This window comes from Brachyhypopomus gauderio, chromosome 1 (assembly GCF_052324685.1).
Source record: "Brachyhypopomus gauderio isolate BG-103 chromosome 1, BGAUD_0.2, whole genome shotgun sequence".
Classification (NCBI taxonomy): domain Eukaryota; kingdom Metazoa; phylum Chordata; class Actinopteri; order Gymnotiformes; family Hypopomidae; genus Brachyhypopomus; species Brachyhypopomus gauderio.
Window position 1 is genome coordinate 48,834,858 of NC_135211.1, and position 15,586 is coordinate 48,850,443.

A 15,586-nucleotide genomic window follows, 5' to 3' on the forward strand; every position below is an offset into this window, starting at 1 on the left:
GATAAGAGGGAGAAAAGACCATGTGTAGTGAGTACTGTAGGTAGATCTGTGAGTGTTTATGCTATATGTGATACGTTTTGATTAGAATGCTTGAAGTGGATTTCTTAATGAGAAGTCTAGACAATAGGCCTATGAGGCAGTAAAAAACATGACTAAATAATAATTAAAAAAAAACAGAATTTATCAACATGCTGACAAATACTTATTTTGGTTTGTCATGGTGTTCTTGTGGTAGCCAAGTATAATAAAGAAAGTGAGTGCATGTTTACTTACAGGGCTGTGTGTGTGCGTTTTTGAGGCCATGGGACATGAAAACCACACAAGACATTTACTTCTAATTATTTGATTTTCAGAATCATAAATATTAGGATCACAACAAATGTGATGGCTTTAAAAGACTGACTAATGTGGACTTAAAGTCATTGTGGTTGTTGAAGGGTGTCTGCTGCCCGTGTATCCTGTTCTGGTCGATGGCCCCGCCCCAGAATGTTCCCTCGCACGTGCGATCAGGTTCTTTCGTGCATTCTGCTCTTGTTGAGGTAAGATGTGCTTTGGTCTCTTAAGTAGTGTAAGACAATTGTCTAAAATGTGCTGTTTTTTAATATGCTGGGTTAATGTTCTTGTTTGTGATAAAGTTACTTGTGTGGACGTAAAGTTTAGTGAGGGAGATAATGAGATAAATTAAGAATAAAAGTATGTTATAATGTAATTAGCGCGTGTGCTAGTTCAATGCTATCATGCTGTTTGCGCTTAGCATGCTAGTCCGATTAGACAAATGTCAGAAATGTGTTGTTTTTGACGTCGGATTTTTGCTCTAGATTGTTTGGTTAATTGTGTTTAGATGGACGTTTTAGTGTATGAGATGGCAAATGAGCTAAATAAAGGATTAAAGTATGTTATAACGTGGTTAGTGCGTTCGCTAGTACAACGCTAGCATGTTCCGTGCGTATGCTAGCGGAACGTTTTTGTGCTGTTGTAGTTGTCCAGAGTGCCATCAGTTTTCATTTATATTGCCTAGTTCTTTCATGAAAACGAGTTATTTGATGTTACATATATTTGCAGTGTACATGTATGAGCAAGTATACATGATTTGTATATGTATGAGTAAGAGCGGTTTTGTAGTTGCTCTAAGATGGCGTGTGGGTCTTGTGCCTGTAATGGCGGCGCCCAGTGCAGCTGACCACGAGGGCGCTGGCTGAGTAGGCGTGGTTGTAGATGTAGTGAAGTAGTAGCACTTACACGTACTGATTTATAACTGTACAATCGGGCGATTCGTGTATATGGTTTAATGTAGCCCAGATAATGGTGTATTTGGGTAAATGAAGCGTCTGCTGGGTCGAGTGTTGCTATGCATGTTTTGTGCTCGTTGGAAAACCTGGTCACGCACAGGTTTTAATTTTTTTAGTCAAAATAATGGACTATGAGTATGTTATGTATATAATTTTTTACGTTGTGTATAAAAATGTACGTGCTTGCAGAGGCAATTTGTGCTTTTTATACTAGTCTGAATGTGAATGTTTTTTTGTGTCGGTGGTTTGTCAGCACCAAAATGTATGTGAAATATGAATAGACGTCTATCACATTGCAAATGTAAATGGAGTTATTGCATTTGAATTTTGAGCTCAAAGTTGCTTGTATGTGTGGAACATGCGTGTTAGGCTACATTTTCATTTTAATATTGACACAGAAAAGCTTCCATACTTATATACACTAGCCCAAAAACTTGATAAGTATGGTGCTTTAGTGACGCTGTATAACTGTAGCCTTAAGTAGAATAGAAAGATTCTAAGTGTCCAATTAATGATTCATGTCGTTATAGCAGCTTTTTAAAATTATACATATGAATTATTTTAACCCATTAATGTTTACTAACTGTTACAAATGTGTTCTGTCTATTTTCTATGAATTGCCTGTTGGTGAAGGAGAATTCTGCTGGAACACATTAAAGGTATGTTTGAAGTGTATCGTGTATGAGCAGTGGTTGAACTGGTATACTTTTATAAAACGGTGCACACAATGAATGGTGAGAGTAGTTGATGTGCTGCAGAATAATTGTTCATTTATGATGAGTATCTGTAGTGATATGTAAACACTTGGAAGCAATAATGTAAAATGTATAGAAGAGAACTCAGAAACTGCAGCTCCAACTTCTCAAAGTCCTGTTCAATGTGTACCCTGTCTTAATTGTGCTTTGATGTTTGAAACTTGATTAGGTACAGTAAGTTAACCTGCTTATTGCCTAGACTAAATTTATACTCCTATTTGGAACAGAGTAAACTGCAGTGTAGCGGATGTCTTGAAGTAGTCTTCATTGTATTCTGTGTTGAGGACAATTTGATGCATTCTCACAGTTTAATTGGCTCATGAATATTCTGTCCAATAGTTTAAAGATTATGCAGCAGTAATTACATGAATGCAGTGAATGTGTAGTATTTGCGCTAGAAATATTTAATGCATGCTATAAAATAGCCCATCAAATGGTAATACACTTGTGAGTATGTGCAACAGGTATCACATGTGCTGCTGATTACATGATACTGATCAACTTTGAAAGATGTGAAATGTGCTGTTGGTGTGACAATTAAGACACAAGAATAATAACACACACACAACGCCTGCTGGTTGAAGATGCCACACACACGCGATAATCTTGGAGCAACGCCTGCTTGATGAAGATGCCACACACAACGCCTGCTGGATGAAGATGCCACACACACACATGCATTTTAGCTGTGGAGTTGATTTTGTGTTGAGTGGTGTATACAAAATTATTATATAGTATTATTAATTTAACAACCTGTGTTGAAATTGATGCTTAGAAGTTAGAATGGACTAATATTTTAATTATTTTCACATTTTCATTTTAAAATTAACATAGATAAACTTCCATACCATACTTATATACACTAGCCAAATAACTTGATAAGTATGGGGCTTTAGTAATGCTGTATAACTGTAGCCTTAAGTAGAATAGAAAGATTCTAAGTGTTTGTCCAATTGATGATTCATGTCGTTATAGCAGCTTTTTAAAATTATACATATGAATTTTTTAACCCCTTAATGTTTACTAACTGTTACAAATGTGTTTTGTCTATTTTGTATGAATAGCTTGTTGGTGAAGGAGAATTGTGGTGAAGGAGAATTGTGCTGGAACACATTAAAGGTACGTTTGAAGTGTATCGTGTATGAACAGTGGTTGAACTGGTATACCTTTATAAAACGGTGCACACAATGAATGGTGAGAGTAGTTGATGTGTTGCAGAATAATTGTTCATTTATGATGAGTATCTGTAGTGATATGTAAACACTTGGAAGCAATAATGTAAAATGTATAGAAGAGAACTCAGAAACTGCAGCTCCAACTTCTCAAAGTCCTGTTCAATGTGTACCCTGTCTTAATTGTGCTTTGATGTTTGAAACTTGATTAGGTACAGTAAGTTAACCTGCTTATTGCCTAGACTAAATTTATACTCCTATTTGGAACAGAGTAAACTGCAGTGTAGCGGATGTCTTGAAGTAGTCTTCATTGTATTCTGTGTTGAGGACAATTTGATGCATTCTCACAGTTTAATTGGCTCATGAATATTCTGTCCAATAGTTTAAAGATTATGCAGCAGTAATTACATTAATGCAGTGAATGTGTAGTATTTGCACTAGAAATATTTAATGCATGCTATAAAATAGCCCATCAAATGGTAATACACTTGTGAGTATGTGCAACAGGTATCACATGTGCTGCTGATTACATGATACTGATCAACTTTGAAAGATGTGAAATGTGCTGTTGGTGTGACAATTAAGACACAAGAATAACACACACACACACAACGCCTGCTGGTTGAGGATGCCACTCAACGCCTGCTGGTTGAGGATGCCACTCAACGCCTGCTGGTTGAGGATGCCACTCAACGCCTGCTGGTTGAGGATGCCACTCAACGCCTGCTGGTTGAGGATGCCACTCAACGCCTGCTGGTTGAGGATGCCACTCAACGCCTGCTGGTTGAGGATGCCACTCAACGCCTGCTAGATGATGTGCCACACACACAAGATTAATCTTGGAGCAATGCCTGCTGTATGAAGATGACACACACATGCATTTTAGCTGTGAAGTTGATTTAGTGTTGAGTGGTGGTATACAAAATTATTATATAGTGAGTAAACATGGTTGAGTTTAGTGTCCAGTTGAGTAAGTGCACAAATGATGAGCTGAACAATGTATTATTAATTTAACTACTATTGAAATTAATGCTTAGAAGTTAGCATGGGCACGATAACACCCAGCAACATTTTCATAATACATATTCTGTTTCACAATGCATTATGTGGTAATATGTTTTAATTGCTAAAGTGGAACCAAATGGAATGTTTTTGTTTAACTTGTCTGTTAGATTAACTACGCTATTGGAACAAAGACATTTAATGTGTTAAATTGTTTATTTATATATACACTAAGTGATCAGTGCTTAGCACAAGTAGAGTATATGAAACAGCTGTTACACAGGTGCTGCTGACATCAAGCTCCTGAATCAGATGAAGAATGAATGTTGGCGTTCCAAGGAAGAAGCAAGAATGTCCTGTTGAAGCAAAGCCTGCTGAACACATCTCACACACACAATACATTTTTAAACTGTTGAGCTGAAAGTGTTTAGTGATGTACATATTTGCAACTTAAGCTTGTCTGATCAAGTATTCTGATGTGGTTATTTGTTTTAAAGCTATACAGCTTTTAAATGAGCAGTAAAGCGTGGTTTTGCTCATTGTATTCTGAAAAATGTACATTAGTGGAAATGGTCCCTTGAATCAAGTCCCTTGATTATAAAGTAATGCTTAGTTTGTATAACATGGTGTTAGGAAGGCATTTACTTCACAGTAATTTCTATATGCAATACTGTAACAATGTATGCAAGTAAGAAATTAGTCATGAATACACCTGTCACGAATACAATGTCTGTTCTGATTTTTTTTTACCTTTTTTCTTTTTATGATTTGATATGTGCTGTTTGTATTAAGTAATATTGATTGATTAGTATGTCGTGTTGGGATAGACATCATAGGTTTTGACTGGTTGTGTGTTTGTATTTTCAGATGCCTCGCACGAAAGCTTCGCTGAGGTCGGCTGCAGCCAGGAGGAGGATTACGGAGCGGCTTGTGGCTCAGACTGACGGGGTTCTGGCTTTTTCCCCTGACAAAAAGGTCCTGACTGAGACTGTTCCTGTGAGCCACAGCTGTCCTGCAGACCAGATCTCGTCTCTGACTGACGGGGTTATGCCTTCATCCCTTGACAAAAAAGGTCTGACTGACACGGGAGTGCTCCTGAAGAGCACTCCTCAAAGCAATTTACAAACTCAAGCTGCCAAATACCTGCCAAATACCTTGCCAAATACCTTGCCAAATACCTTGCCAAATACCTTGCCAAATACAATTGCCAAATACAATTGCCAAATACTTGCCAAATACCTTACCAGATACAAGCTGCAAAACTGATTCTGATGAATGTGTACATGTGGATATGCTCAGAGGTTCTTTTCATCAAGCTCATCCAAAGTTTGGCATAAACAGTAACAAACAATGTGTTGCAAATAGTATTACTGCCATCATGACTAACAAAGTAAAAAATGTGCTTTCTTGGACAATCAGAGACCTTGATGATGTTCTGCTGAATGGTGACAGATTCTACAGCAATATAAGAGATGCCGGCAAAATTCATGATCCATTGGGCTATTTATATGTTACAGATGTACCTACAGAATACACTGTGTGTGGATATGACTTTTCAATAAATTTTCATGATGAAATGTTTACTGGGAAGTTTGGCGTCACTGAATATGGACCGTTACAAAACGTTCTTATGTCACATGATGAGGCAATCCGAAGAGTGTTTATGCAATGTGAAGCATGTTTGTTTACTGTTAAAGAGAATACATGTGCTATCATTAAACAAGACTCCTGGTATGTGCTGATTGACTCTCATTCACGAAGCGAAAACGGTGCACGTATTGATTCAGGCAAGAGTTTGGCTGCTTTTTATGCTGACATGGAATCATTACTTAACCACGTTATGATACTTGGTCTTTCACTGAAAGCTGAAGGAGCACAATTTGAAGTTACTGGCGTTGTTGTGAACATAACTGGCAGAAGCACAGCGGAAGAGAAAACACAAGGTGGTTTGTCTGTCACTACACACCGAGAGCTCTACAGCAGTGTGCTAAAACGAAATCGTAACACAAATGAAAATGAAACTAAAAAAGGTGACGCATTTGACCGTTCACAACCCTGCAGCAAAGCAAACGTGCAAAGTAAACGCAAAGCAGCTGACAATGATTCCGAGGTGAAAACGGTACCCGAACTGCATGTTGGTAAACGAATGAAGCATGTAAACAACCTTACCGATGTATCTGTGAGAAATGACAGTGACGTGCTGATTGGCGACACACAACGTGAATACTTTCAGTTTTGTCCATTGACAGTGAAACAGCAGAAGACATTATGTTTAAGGCAAAACGTTGTGTACATCGAACATGCTCGTAGCGACCAAATCATACCAGTACCGATGGGTGATCCTTGTGAAACAAAAACTATCATTGGTGACGGTAACTGTTTATTCAGATCACTGGCATTTGCAATTAGCGGAAGTGAGAAAGAACACAGAAAAATACGACGTGCTGTAACTACACAAATGGAGAGAAACGAATCTAAGTACATTAACTGTCTTCGACAAGGGTTTTCATCTGTTGCAAATTATCTTGCTACTTCCCGAATGAAATACGTGGGAACCTGGGCTACTGAAGTTGAAATACAAGCTGCAGCCGATCTTTTTTTTACCAATATATTTACATTCACTAGAAATACGTGGCTAAAATATTCATCGTGCAATAGTTGCGACCAAGATGCGGGAATATACCTCAAACATTGTAGCGAGTCTCATTATGAAGTAGTGACGTGTGTTAAAGTTCCTGATGGACAGACCTGTGCCGCACTAGGTTTAAAGAGATGTGACAGCAGAAAATCAGAAACAAAGTCCAGTCGCTCTGAACTTGAGAAACGGAGAATCAAATATGGAACAAGCCAGGAGGAAAAGATTCAGAGAACACTGAAACGATACCGTGAAAATGAAATATACAGAGATAGTGTCAAAACACGTAGCAGTGTTGAATACGCAACGAATTCGCAACATAAAGAACGGAATAAACAGTTAAGCATAAACAAATATGCGACGGATATGGAACACAGAGGAAAAGTTAAACAAGCAAGTGTAAACAAATATGCGACGGATATGGAACACAGTGGAAAAGTTAAACAAGCAAGTGTAAACAAATATGCGACGGATATGGAACACAGAGGAAAAGTTAAACAAGCAAGTGTAAACAAATATGCGACGGATATGGAACACAGTGGAAAAGTTAAACAAGCAAGTGTAAACAAATATGCGACGGATATGGAACACAGGGAACATGTGAAACAATTAAGTATTAATAAATATTCCTCAAATGAACATCACAGAGAGACTATAAAAAGACAGAGTTTTGACGCTTATCATACCGATCCAGAATATCAAACGGCTAAGAAAAAGAAGAGTATGGAGAGGAGTTTTGAAGCTTATCATCATGATCCTCAACATCAAGCAGCTAAGAAACAACTTGGTATTGAGAGGTATAAAACAGACATCTGCTATGCTAACGTTACTAAAAACAGAAGTAAAGAAAGAAAGAACACAGAAAAAAGGAAACACAAAGATATTAACTATGTGACTGAAAACTTCAGAGAGAAAATAAGTACTGGTCCTGAATATGTGTGCTCAGTATGCCATCGACTATTGTTCAAGAATCAAGTAATCAAATGCAGAAAAGATACATATCTCAATAAAGCCCAGGAGGTTGTTTCCATAGCAGAGAGATGTATTACTGACACATACTTACATCGATGTAGTCATACCTGTGTTCCTAAGTGTAACATTCAAACTGGCCCTGCTGGATCACTGTGGATTTGCTACACATGTCACAGAAAGATTCTTAATGGGAAAATGCCAGAAGAAAGTGTTATGAACAATCTTGCACTAGAACCAATTCCACCTGAACTACACAATCTAAACTCACTTGAACAACATCTGATTGGGATGAATATTCCATTCATGAGACTTGTGTCTTTACCAAAAGGTGGACAGAATGGTGTTCATGGACCTGTTGTGTGTGTTCCATCTAACATTACAGATGTAACTGAAGTGCTACCAAGAACAGAAAATGTTGATTTGATGATTCGCATAAAACTAAAGAGGAAATTGACTTACAAGGGGCACTATGAGTACAAATTTGTTAATACAGAAAAAATAAAGGATGCATTATTGTACCTCAAACAACATAATGACTTTTACAGAGATGTGACATTTAATAATGACTGGGTCAATCCACTAAATAAAACTGAACATGAAACACAAGAGCCTGATGACACATGTACACAGCATGTTGATGAGGAGAACAATGATGAGAATAATGAATCTGAAGATGTGGATATAGATGAAACCTTGCACGACAGACAACAGCACGGTATGTTCATGGATACCTGTTTACAACCTGTTGATATTGCACAAGAGGTTTTGGATCAGCACTTTGATGGCATAATGTCTGTGGCACCTGCAGAAGGTAATAATCCTGTAAGGCTCTTGAACGATCATTCAAATGAGGCAAAGTGTTTTCCAGTTCTATTTCCAAATGGTACGGGTACTTTTCATGACCACAGAAAAGAGAAACTCACACTGAGCAGATACTTGAACACCAGAATACTCAACGCAGACGGACGTTTTGCAAAGAACTTGGATTACATTTTTTATGGTCAATATTTGTCAGAGTTAAATCAGATTGTGTCAAATGTGTCTATTGCATTGAGAAAAGGACATGATACACGCAACAAACCTGTGATTACATCAGAAATGTTGACTAACAGAGAAGCCTTGCAGAACATTTTCAATTTTGATGAAGGGTATAAATTCTTAAGACCTATTCGTGGTACACCCCCTTTCTGGCAAAGTGTTCAAAAAGACCTGTTTGCAATGGTGCGACAACTGGGTATTCCCACATGGTTTTGCTCATTTTCATCTGCTGATCTGCGTTGGCCAGAATTATTGCAAACTATTCTCAAACAAGAGGGGAGAGAAACTTCTACTGATGATCTAGACTGGTCAGAAAGATGTGCTCTAATAAAAACTAACCCTGTCACAGCAGCCAGGATGTTTGAACATCGATTCCACTATTTCCTTAAAGATGTGATTATGTCTGAAGCACAACCGATTGGCGAAATTGTTGATTACTTTTACAGAGTTGAATTTCAACAGCGTGGCTCACCTCACACTCACTGCTTGTTTTGGGTCAAGGATGCACCTCAAGTGGACAAAAATGATGATGATGAAGTTGTGTCATTTGTAGATCACTATGTGACATGTGAAATGCCATCGGAGGATGACAAAGAAATGCATGACATTGTTTCCAGTGTACAACAACACAGCAAAAGACATTCAAAATCATGCAGAAAAAAGAAAACAACTTGTCGTTTTAATTTTCCACGCCCACCGAGTAGCAGAACATTTATAACAAGGCGTAAAACTGACAATCCTGAAAAAGATGCTAAAGAGAAAGATGAGAATTATGTGGAATCAGCCAAAGGTAATAACATGCCTTCAATGGAAAAAGATGTAGCAGAGGCTATCATGAAAAAAGTAAAAGATGCGTTATTGAATACAGATGTTATCTTTGATTCTACTGAGGAGTTATTTGCTTCGCTTGGTATAAGTCAAGAGATATTTGAAGCTGCTTACATCAGAGTGTCTCGAAAAACTACTTTTGTCCTAAAAAGAAAACCAGGTGACATATGGGTAAACCAATACAACAGAGATCTTATACGTTGTTGGAATGCAAATATGGACATTCAGTTTGTAGTTGATGCATATTCTTGCATTGTGTATATAATCTCTTACATTTCCAAAGCTGAGAGAGAGATGGGATTGCTTTTGTCACGTACTCAAAAAGAAGCCACAGAACAAGGTAACCTTGACGCTAAACATGCTTTACGGAAACTCGGAAGTGTATTTTTACACAATCGTGAAGTTTCAGCTCAGGAAAGTGTGTACCGACTTACTAACATGAAACTGAAAGAAGCCTCTCGCAAAGTGCAATTTATTCCTACTGGTGATAACGTAGTGAGAATGAGTCTTCCACTTCACGTAATACAAACGCGAGCTGAATATGACAATGATGATAATCAAAACATATGGATGAACAGCATCACAGACAGATACAGATATAGACCAAAAACGGACGAATTTTCCCAGATGTGTTTAGCCAGTTTTGCATCGGAGTACAGAATATTGTCAAAATCTGAAAGTTCAGCTCGTGATGCCATAAAGTTGGAGAAAAGCTTAGGATTCATAAGGAAACGGACACGAACAGATTCTGCTGTTGTGCGATACGCTCGCTTTTCACCCACAAAACATCCAGAGAAGCATTATCAAAGTATTTTGCAATTGTTTTTGCCTCATTATTTGGATTGTCAACTCAAGCCACCAACTTTCAACACTTATGAGGATTTTTATAAGACTGGGTTTATCAAATATTCTGATGAAGAAGTCCAATCAGTCAAAACAATAGTAGACTTAAATATGTCATATTTCGAGAAAGATGCTGACACAATAGATGAAGCCGAGGAACAGTTAAAAAGAAACGGTGCAGTGGAAGATGCTTGGGCGGAAATCTGTCCAGAGAATGAACGTGAACGTTTAGAATGTCTTCACAGAAAAGAAAATCCTACTGATGAAACAGAGCAAAATATTTCTGCTGCTGACATACCTGATTTATTACCAGCTGAACCACGCTGTGCTATAGGAAAAGAGAAAGGTATGCGAAAAGAGGAAGCAATGTATGTGCTTCGTTCACTAAACGAACAACAGTCTGAAATATTTTACAAAATTCGACATTGGTGTTTAGAAAAGACACTTGCTAAAAACCCGCAGCCATTTCATGTGTTTATATCTGGTCCAGGTGGTGTTGGAAAATCCATGTTAATCAAAGCAATATACTACGAATCATGTCGCATCCTGTCCCGATTGTCAGATAATCCAGATGAGACGCATGTGTTAATAACAGCTCCAACTGGTGTAAGTGCATTTAACATCGACGCTGCAACAATACACAACTGTTTCTCTATATCACCAGAGGTAACGCTGCCTTATCAACCGCTCGGAGATGAAAAGATAAATTCACTGAGAGCTAAATTGGGAAATCTACAAATTGTCATTATTGATGAAATCTCAATGGTTGATCACAAACTCTTATCGTATATTCATGGCAGATTGAGACAAATTAAACAACAAGGAGATTATTCTGCTTTTGGAAATGTGTCTATAATTGCAGTTGGAGATTTTTATCAACTTTCTCCTGTGAAAGGAAAGTCTCTATACACTGAGCCTAAAGGTGTAAATCTATGGCAGAACCACTTTGCATTGGTTGAGCTGTCACAAATCATGAGACAAAAAAACATGGAGTTTGCTCAGTTACTGAGTCGTTTAAGGAAACACAAAAGACAAGATAATTTGTCAGAACATGATGTGAATATGTTGAAATTATGTGAAACAGGTGGTGAAGGTGATGAACTGGACAGTACTGCTCTGTATATTTATGCAACAAATGCTGAAGTGGATGATCACAATGCAAACATGTTGAAGAAGGTATGTGCAGACATTACTATCATTCATGCACAGGACTTTGAAAAGGTTGCAAAAACAGGTCGGCTGGAAAAAATGCATGGACATCATGTTCATACTACCCACACGTCTTTACCAGAATCTCTTCACATCGCTGTAAATGCTCATGTTATGCTTCTTAAAAACATTGATGTAGCAGACGGACTTGTAAACGGTGCATTTGGTACAGTTGCTGAAGTGTGTTTTGATTCTGAAGATGACTTTCCAGCCAAAATATATGTCACATTTGAAAATGAAAGAATAGGAAATAAATTAAGAGCAAAACATCCTTGTTTAAAACCAGGATTTGAAAAAGCCACTCCTATTTTCCCTGAAGAAGAAAGAGTGACAAAAAGTGGTGGAATGCGACGACAGTTTCCCCTGAAATTAGCTTGGGCTTGCACTGTTCACAAAGTACAAGGTCTTACTGTGGAAAAAGCTGTTGTGTCACTAAAAAAGATATTTGCAGCAGGACAAGCATATGTGGCCTTGAGTCGTGTAACATCTTTGGAAGGGCTTAAGATAAAAGATTTCAAAGAGAGTGCTATTTATGCAAAAGAAGACATTGAACAGTCATTACATAACATGCCTCTATTTATTGAACCAGTGACAGAGCTGCCACCTCCCTGTGGGTCATACAAGATTCTTCTGCACAATGTTGAAGGACTAACATGCCATGTGGAAAACCTGAGACATGATACGAGGTACATGGAAGCTGACATTATCTGTGTGACAGAAACTTGGTTACAACCAAATGATTGCAACATTGATATTGAATTATCTGAATTTACATTCTATAGTAAACCCAGATGTTTTTCATATGACACTAGTCAGGTGATGTTTGCTGACTTGAAGGATCGACAACATGGTGGTGTTGGTGTGTATTATAAACGACATACTGGTTGTAGTATTGTTGATTTACCATGCATTAACATTGAATGCCTGCAGTTCATCCTACCTCAGCTGAATACAACAGTGGCAGTTCTGTACAGACCTCCTTCCTACAATCTGGTAATGTTTCAAAATAACCTGATACACTTGATTTCTCATATTGACAGGTTCCCAGGAAGAAAAGTGATCATGGGAGATTTCAATGAAAATCTTTTTGTAACAAGTACAGTCAGTAATACTATGCAACTCCATGGCTTTACTCAGGTTATAAGAGAACCAACAACTGAACATGGCACTTTGATTGATCATGTATATATCAAAGATGTTTCTGCAGAAGATGTCAGTGTTTCTGTTATGCCAACATATTTCAGTTTTCATGAATGTATTGTACTGAATTGTTTTCATTAATCTTCAATTTCAGGTACTTAACGTTTGCTGACGGTTTGCTGACACTTTACTGACAATTTGGTGACACTTTGAACTAAAACTTTTGATTAAGTCAGGCACAAATTGAAGCGTCCACGATGTGGGGGGCTGGGGGATACAGGGGGTAAACTTTCTGGACGGCCTCTTGTGGGAACAGACTAAGGAGCTGAGAGTGCCCTATTAACTGGTTCACAGCATTTTATTTTATTGTATGTATTATTTATTTTATTTTTTTATTTTATTATGAAATATAAAGGTATTAATATAAAATACAGGCCAAATGTTTAACAAAGCAAAACAGTTCTCAAATCATCTGTTAAAGGACTGTTGACAAATATCATACTTCAGGACTGAATCCACAGGTAATACAGTTTCCAAGAAGCAATAAACATGGACATTTAACTTCACATCTAATCCTGCACAAACCAAAATTCCTGATTAAAGGCTGGAGCTATTGGTCAAAGAGTGGTCAGTGCTGCCTACATGTCTGGGAACCTGGTGTCATACAGGAAAGCCAGGAATGTCCTTCTAAAGGCCAGGGACAAGTTGCAGTCAACTATCAAGGATGTGACATCAAGCACATATGGAATCACTTGCATGCTATCACAGATTACAGAGATGGACAGATTTGGTATCTGCTGCGTTCACCAGGTAAGATGTTCTATTGTAATTTGGAGACAAACATATCTTTATGTAAAGTTAAACTACCATTGTACTGTGACAGGTGCACATTAACCATGTCTGTGTCTGATGTGCTCAGATCTTTATGGAGGGTTCCCTTACACAAGGCATGTGGTCTTGATGGCATCAATGGTTCATCAGTGTGCACTGTAGGACCATGTTACAGTCATCTACCAATGATGTCACATCTAGCACATGTGGATTGGCATACACTCTATCACAGAATTAAAAGGTGGACAGGTCTGTGATACAAGTGTTGCTGCAGGTATGCTAAACATATTTCATATTCCTTTAGAGACCAGACAAACACCTTCACTCTAACTGTCACAGCTGCACCTTAACTATCTCTCTATTTGATGTGCTCAGATGATTCTTCAGGAGAATTCAGTCACACAAGTCCTTCCTACCTGAGGCTCAACTTCCATATTGGAGGGACTGTGACTACTAGCTGGGCCGCCCAATGGAGGATGGGTTCCCTTTTGAGTCTTGGTCCTCCCAAGGTTTCTTCCTAATCATGCCAAGGGAGTTTTTCCTTGCCACTGTCGCCCCTGGCTTGCTCATTAGGGATATGGACCCATGCGCTTGTAAAGCTGCTTGCATACTGCACATAGAGATATATAGATATCTACACATATTGTGATTACTAACTACAGGTCTGCTTTGAACTCAATAATGACAAAATTTTAATTTACAGTGGACTGTATTATTATCTGATGTTTCTTTTATTTGCTGTGAACCAGTACAGGGCACCTCAGCTCCTTAGTGAGGGATTATTACAATAGTTATACTATACATTATCATAAATTTTTTTTTATTATATTTATCTAGAGAAATGATCTCAAATAAACAGACTGAATGTCACAGTCCTGCCTCCCTCCTGTCGGTCATGTCTTCCGTTTGTCTTTTATTTTGAAATTCCTCATTGTGTCTGACTTCACTCCCCTGCCTTGTTTTCTGCCCCTCGTTATTGCTTTCTGGTGTGTCTTGTTAAGTACCTTCTTTGGTCAGTGTATTTAAGTCTTGCGTTTAGTCTCTTATGTGGTCTGTTATTGTAAGTACCACTTGCTTGTATGTTATTTGGTATCTTGGTCTTTTGTGTCTATAATACTAGTCTGTGTGTACTCCTTGTATTTTACATTCTCTGTTAGATGTACTTTGTGTGGTTTTGCTTGTTGTATTTTCTTTTCTTTAGCCTTGCCCACCCAGTTATTTCTGTTAGTGTTTGGTTCATATGTTAGATGTTTGATTTATTCTTGGTGTCTGTTCTGTGTGCTGTGTATGTATTCGTTTTGGTATTAAATCATTGGTCAGTCCGCACTTGCATTCAGCCTTCTCTCCTAGTTGTTATACTGAACATGAAAAGTTTTGCATTGTGTTGATTGTCAGTTATAAATAAAATACATTATGTTTATAAAGAGGTTCTCGTGTGTTATTATATTGACAGTTTGCACTGGTCTCAAATAGAGCCCAAATATGAAAATGTTTGTCAATATATAATGTTCTGACAATTTTATGCAAATGAAAATCACATACACTTGTTGTTTTTAGAAAATTGGGATTAGGGTTAGATACAAAGGCCATAGACCAAAGGCCTTAATCACTTTGAGCATGTGAGGTGAAATAATCAGAGGTGGACATTACAGGTTCAGAAAGTAAAAGTCTTCAGCAGGATTTTACTGAAGCTTGCTATATTTTCTAATTAGTGCAATGCAGGTAAAATGTGGAATCAACACAATCCAGGAGGACTGAGCAAAATCCTGCTGGTGACTTTTACTTCCTGAACTTGCAATGCCCACCTCTGGAAATAAGCCTCTTGAATGCAGATACTTAGTGCACATAGCCTGTATAAACAGATCTCCACAT

At 37.9% G+C, this 15,586-nt stretch overlaps 2 long non-coding RNA genes across 6 annotated transcripts; one reads left to right on the plus strand and one right to left on the minus strand.

The window, feature by feature from the left end:
• The first annotated feature begins 524 nt into the window (after positions 1–524).
• On the plus strand, positions 525–15,138 carry LOC143523306 (uncharacterized). Of its 5 annotated transcripts, none has more exons than XR_013133289.1 (9): positions 525–539; positions 1,923–1,948; positions 3,109–3,163; positions 5,086–10,880; positions 11,025–11,140; positions 11,619–11,710; positions 12,333–13,693; positions 13,803–13,988; positions 14,090–15,138. It is a non-coding gene; the product is annotated as an uncharacterized LOC143523306 (long non-coding RNA). The 5 variants fall into 5 exon arrangements; XR_013133293.1 differs by lacking the exon at positions 525–539 and having other exon boundaries at positions 623–1,948; positions 12,333–12,736; positions 13,038–13,693; XR_013133295.1 differs by lacking the exon at positions 525–539 and having other exon boundaries at positions 623–1,948; positions 12,333–12,429; positions 12,674–13,693.
• LOC143523324 (uncharacterized) lies at positions 3,002–5,545 on the minus strand. Its single transcript, XR_013133303.1, has 2 exons — positions 5,434–5,545; positions 3,002–5,396 (listed from the first exon to the last, which is right to left on the minus strand). It is a non-coding gene; the product is annotated as an uncharacterized LOC143523324 (long non-coding RNA).
• Positions 15,139–15,586: the final 448 nt, after the last annotated feature.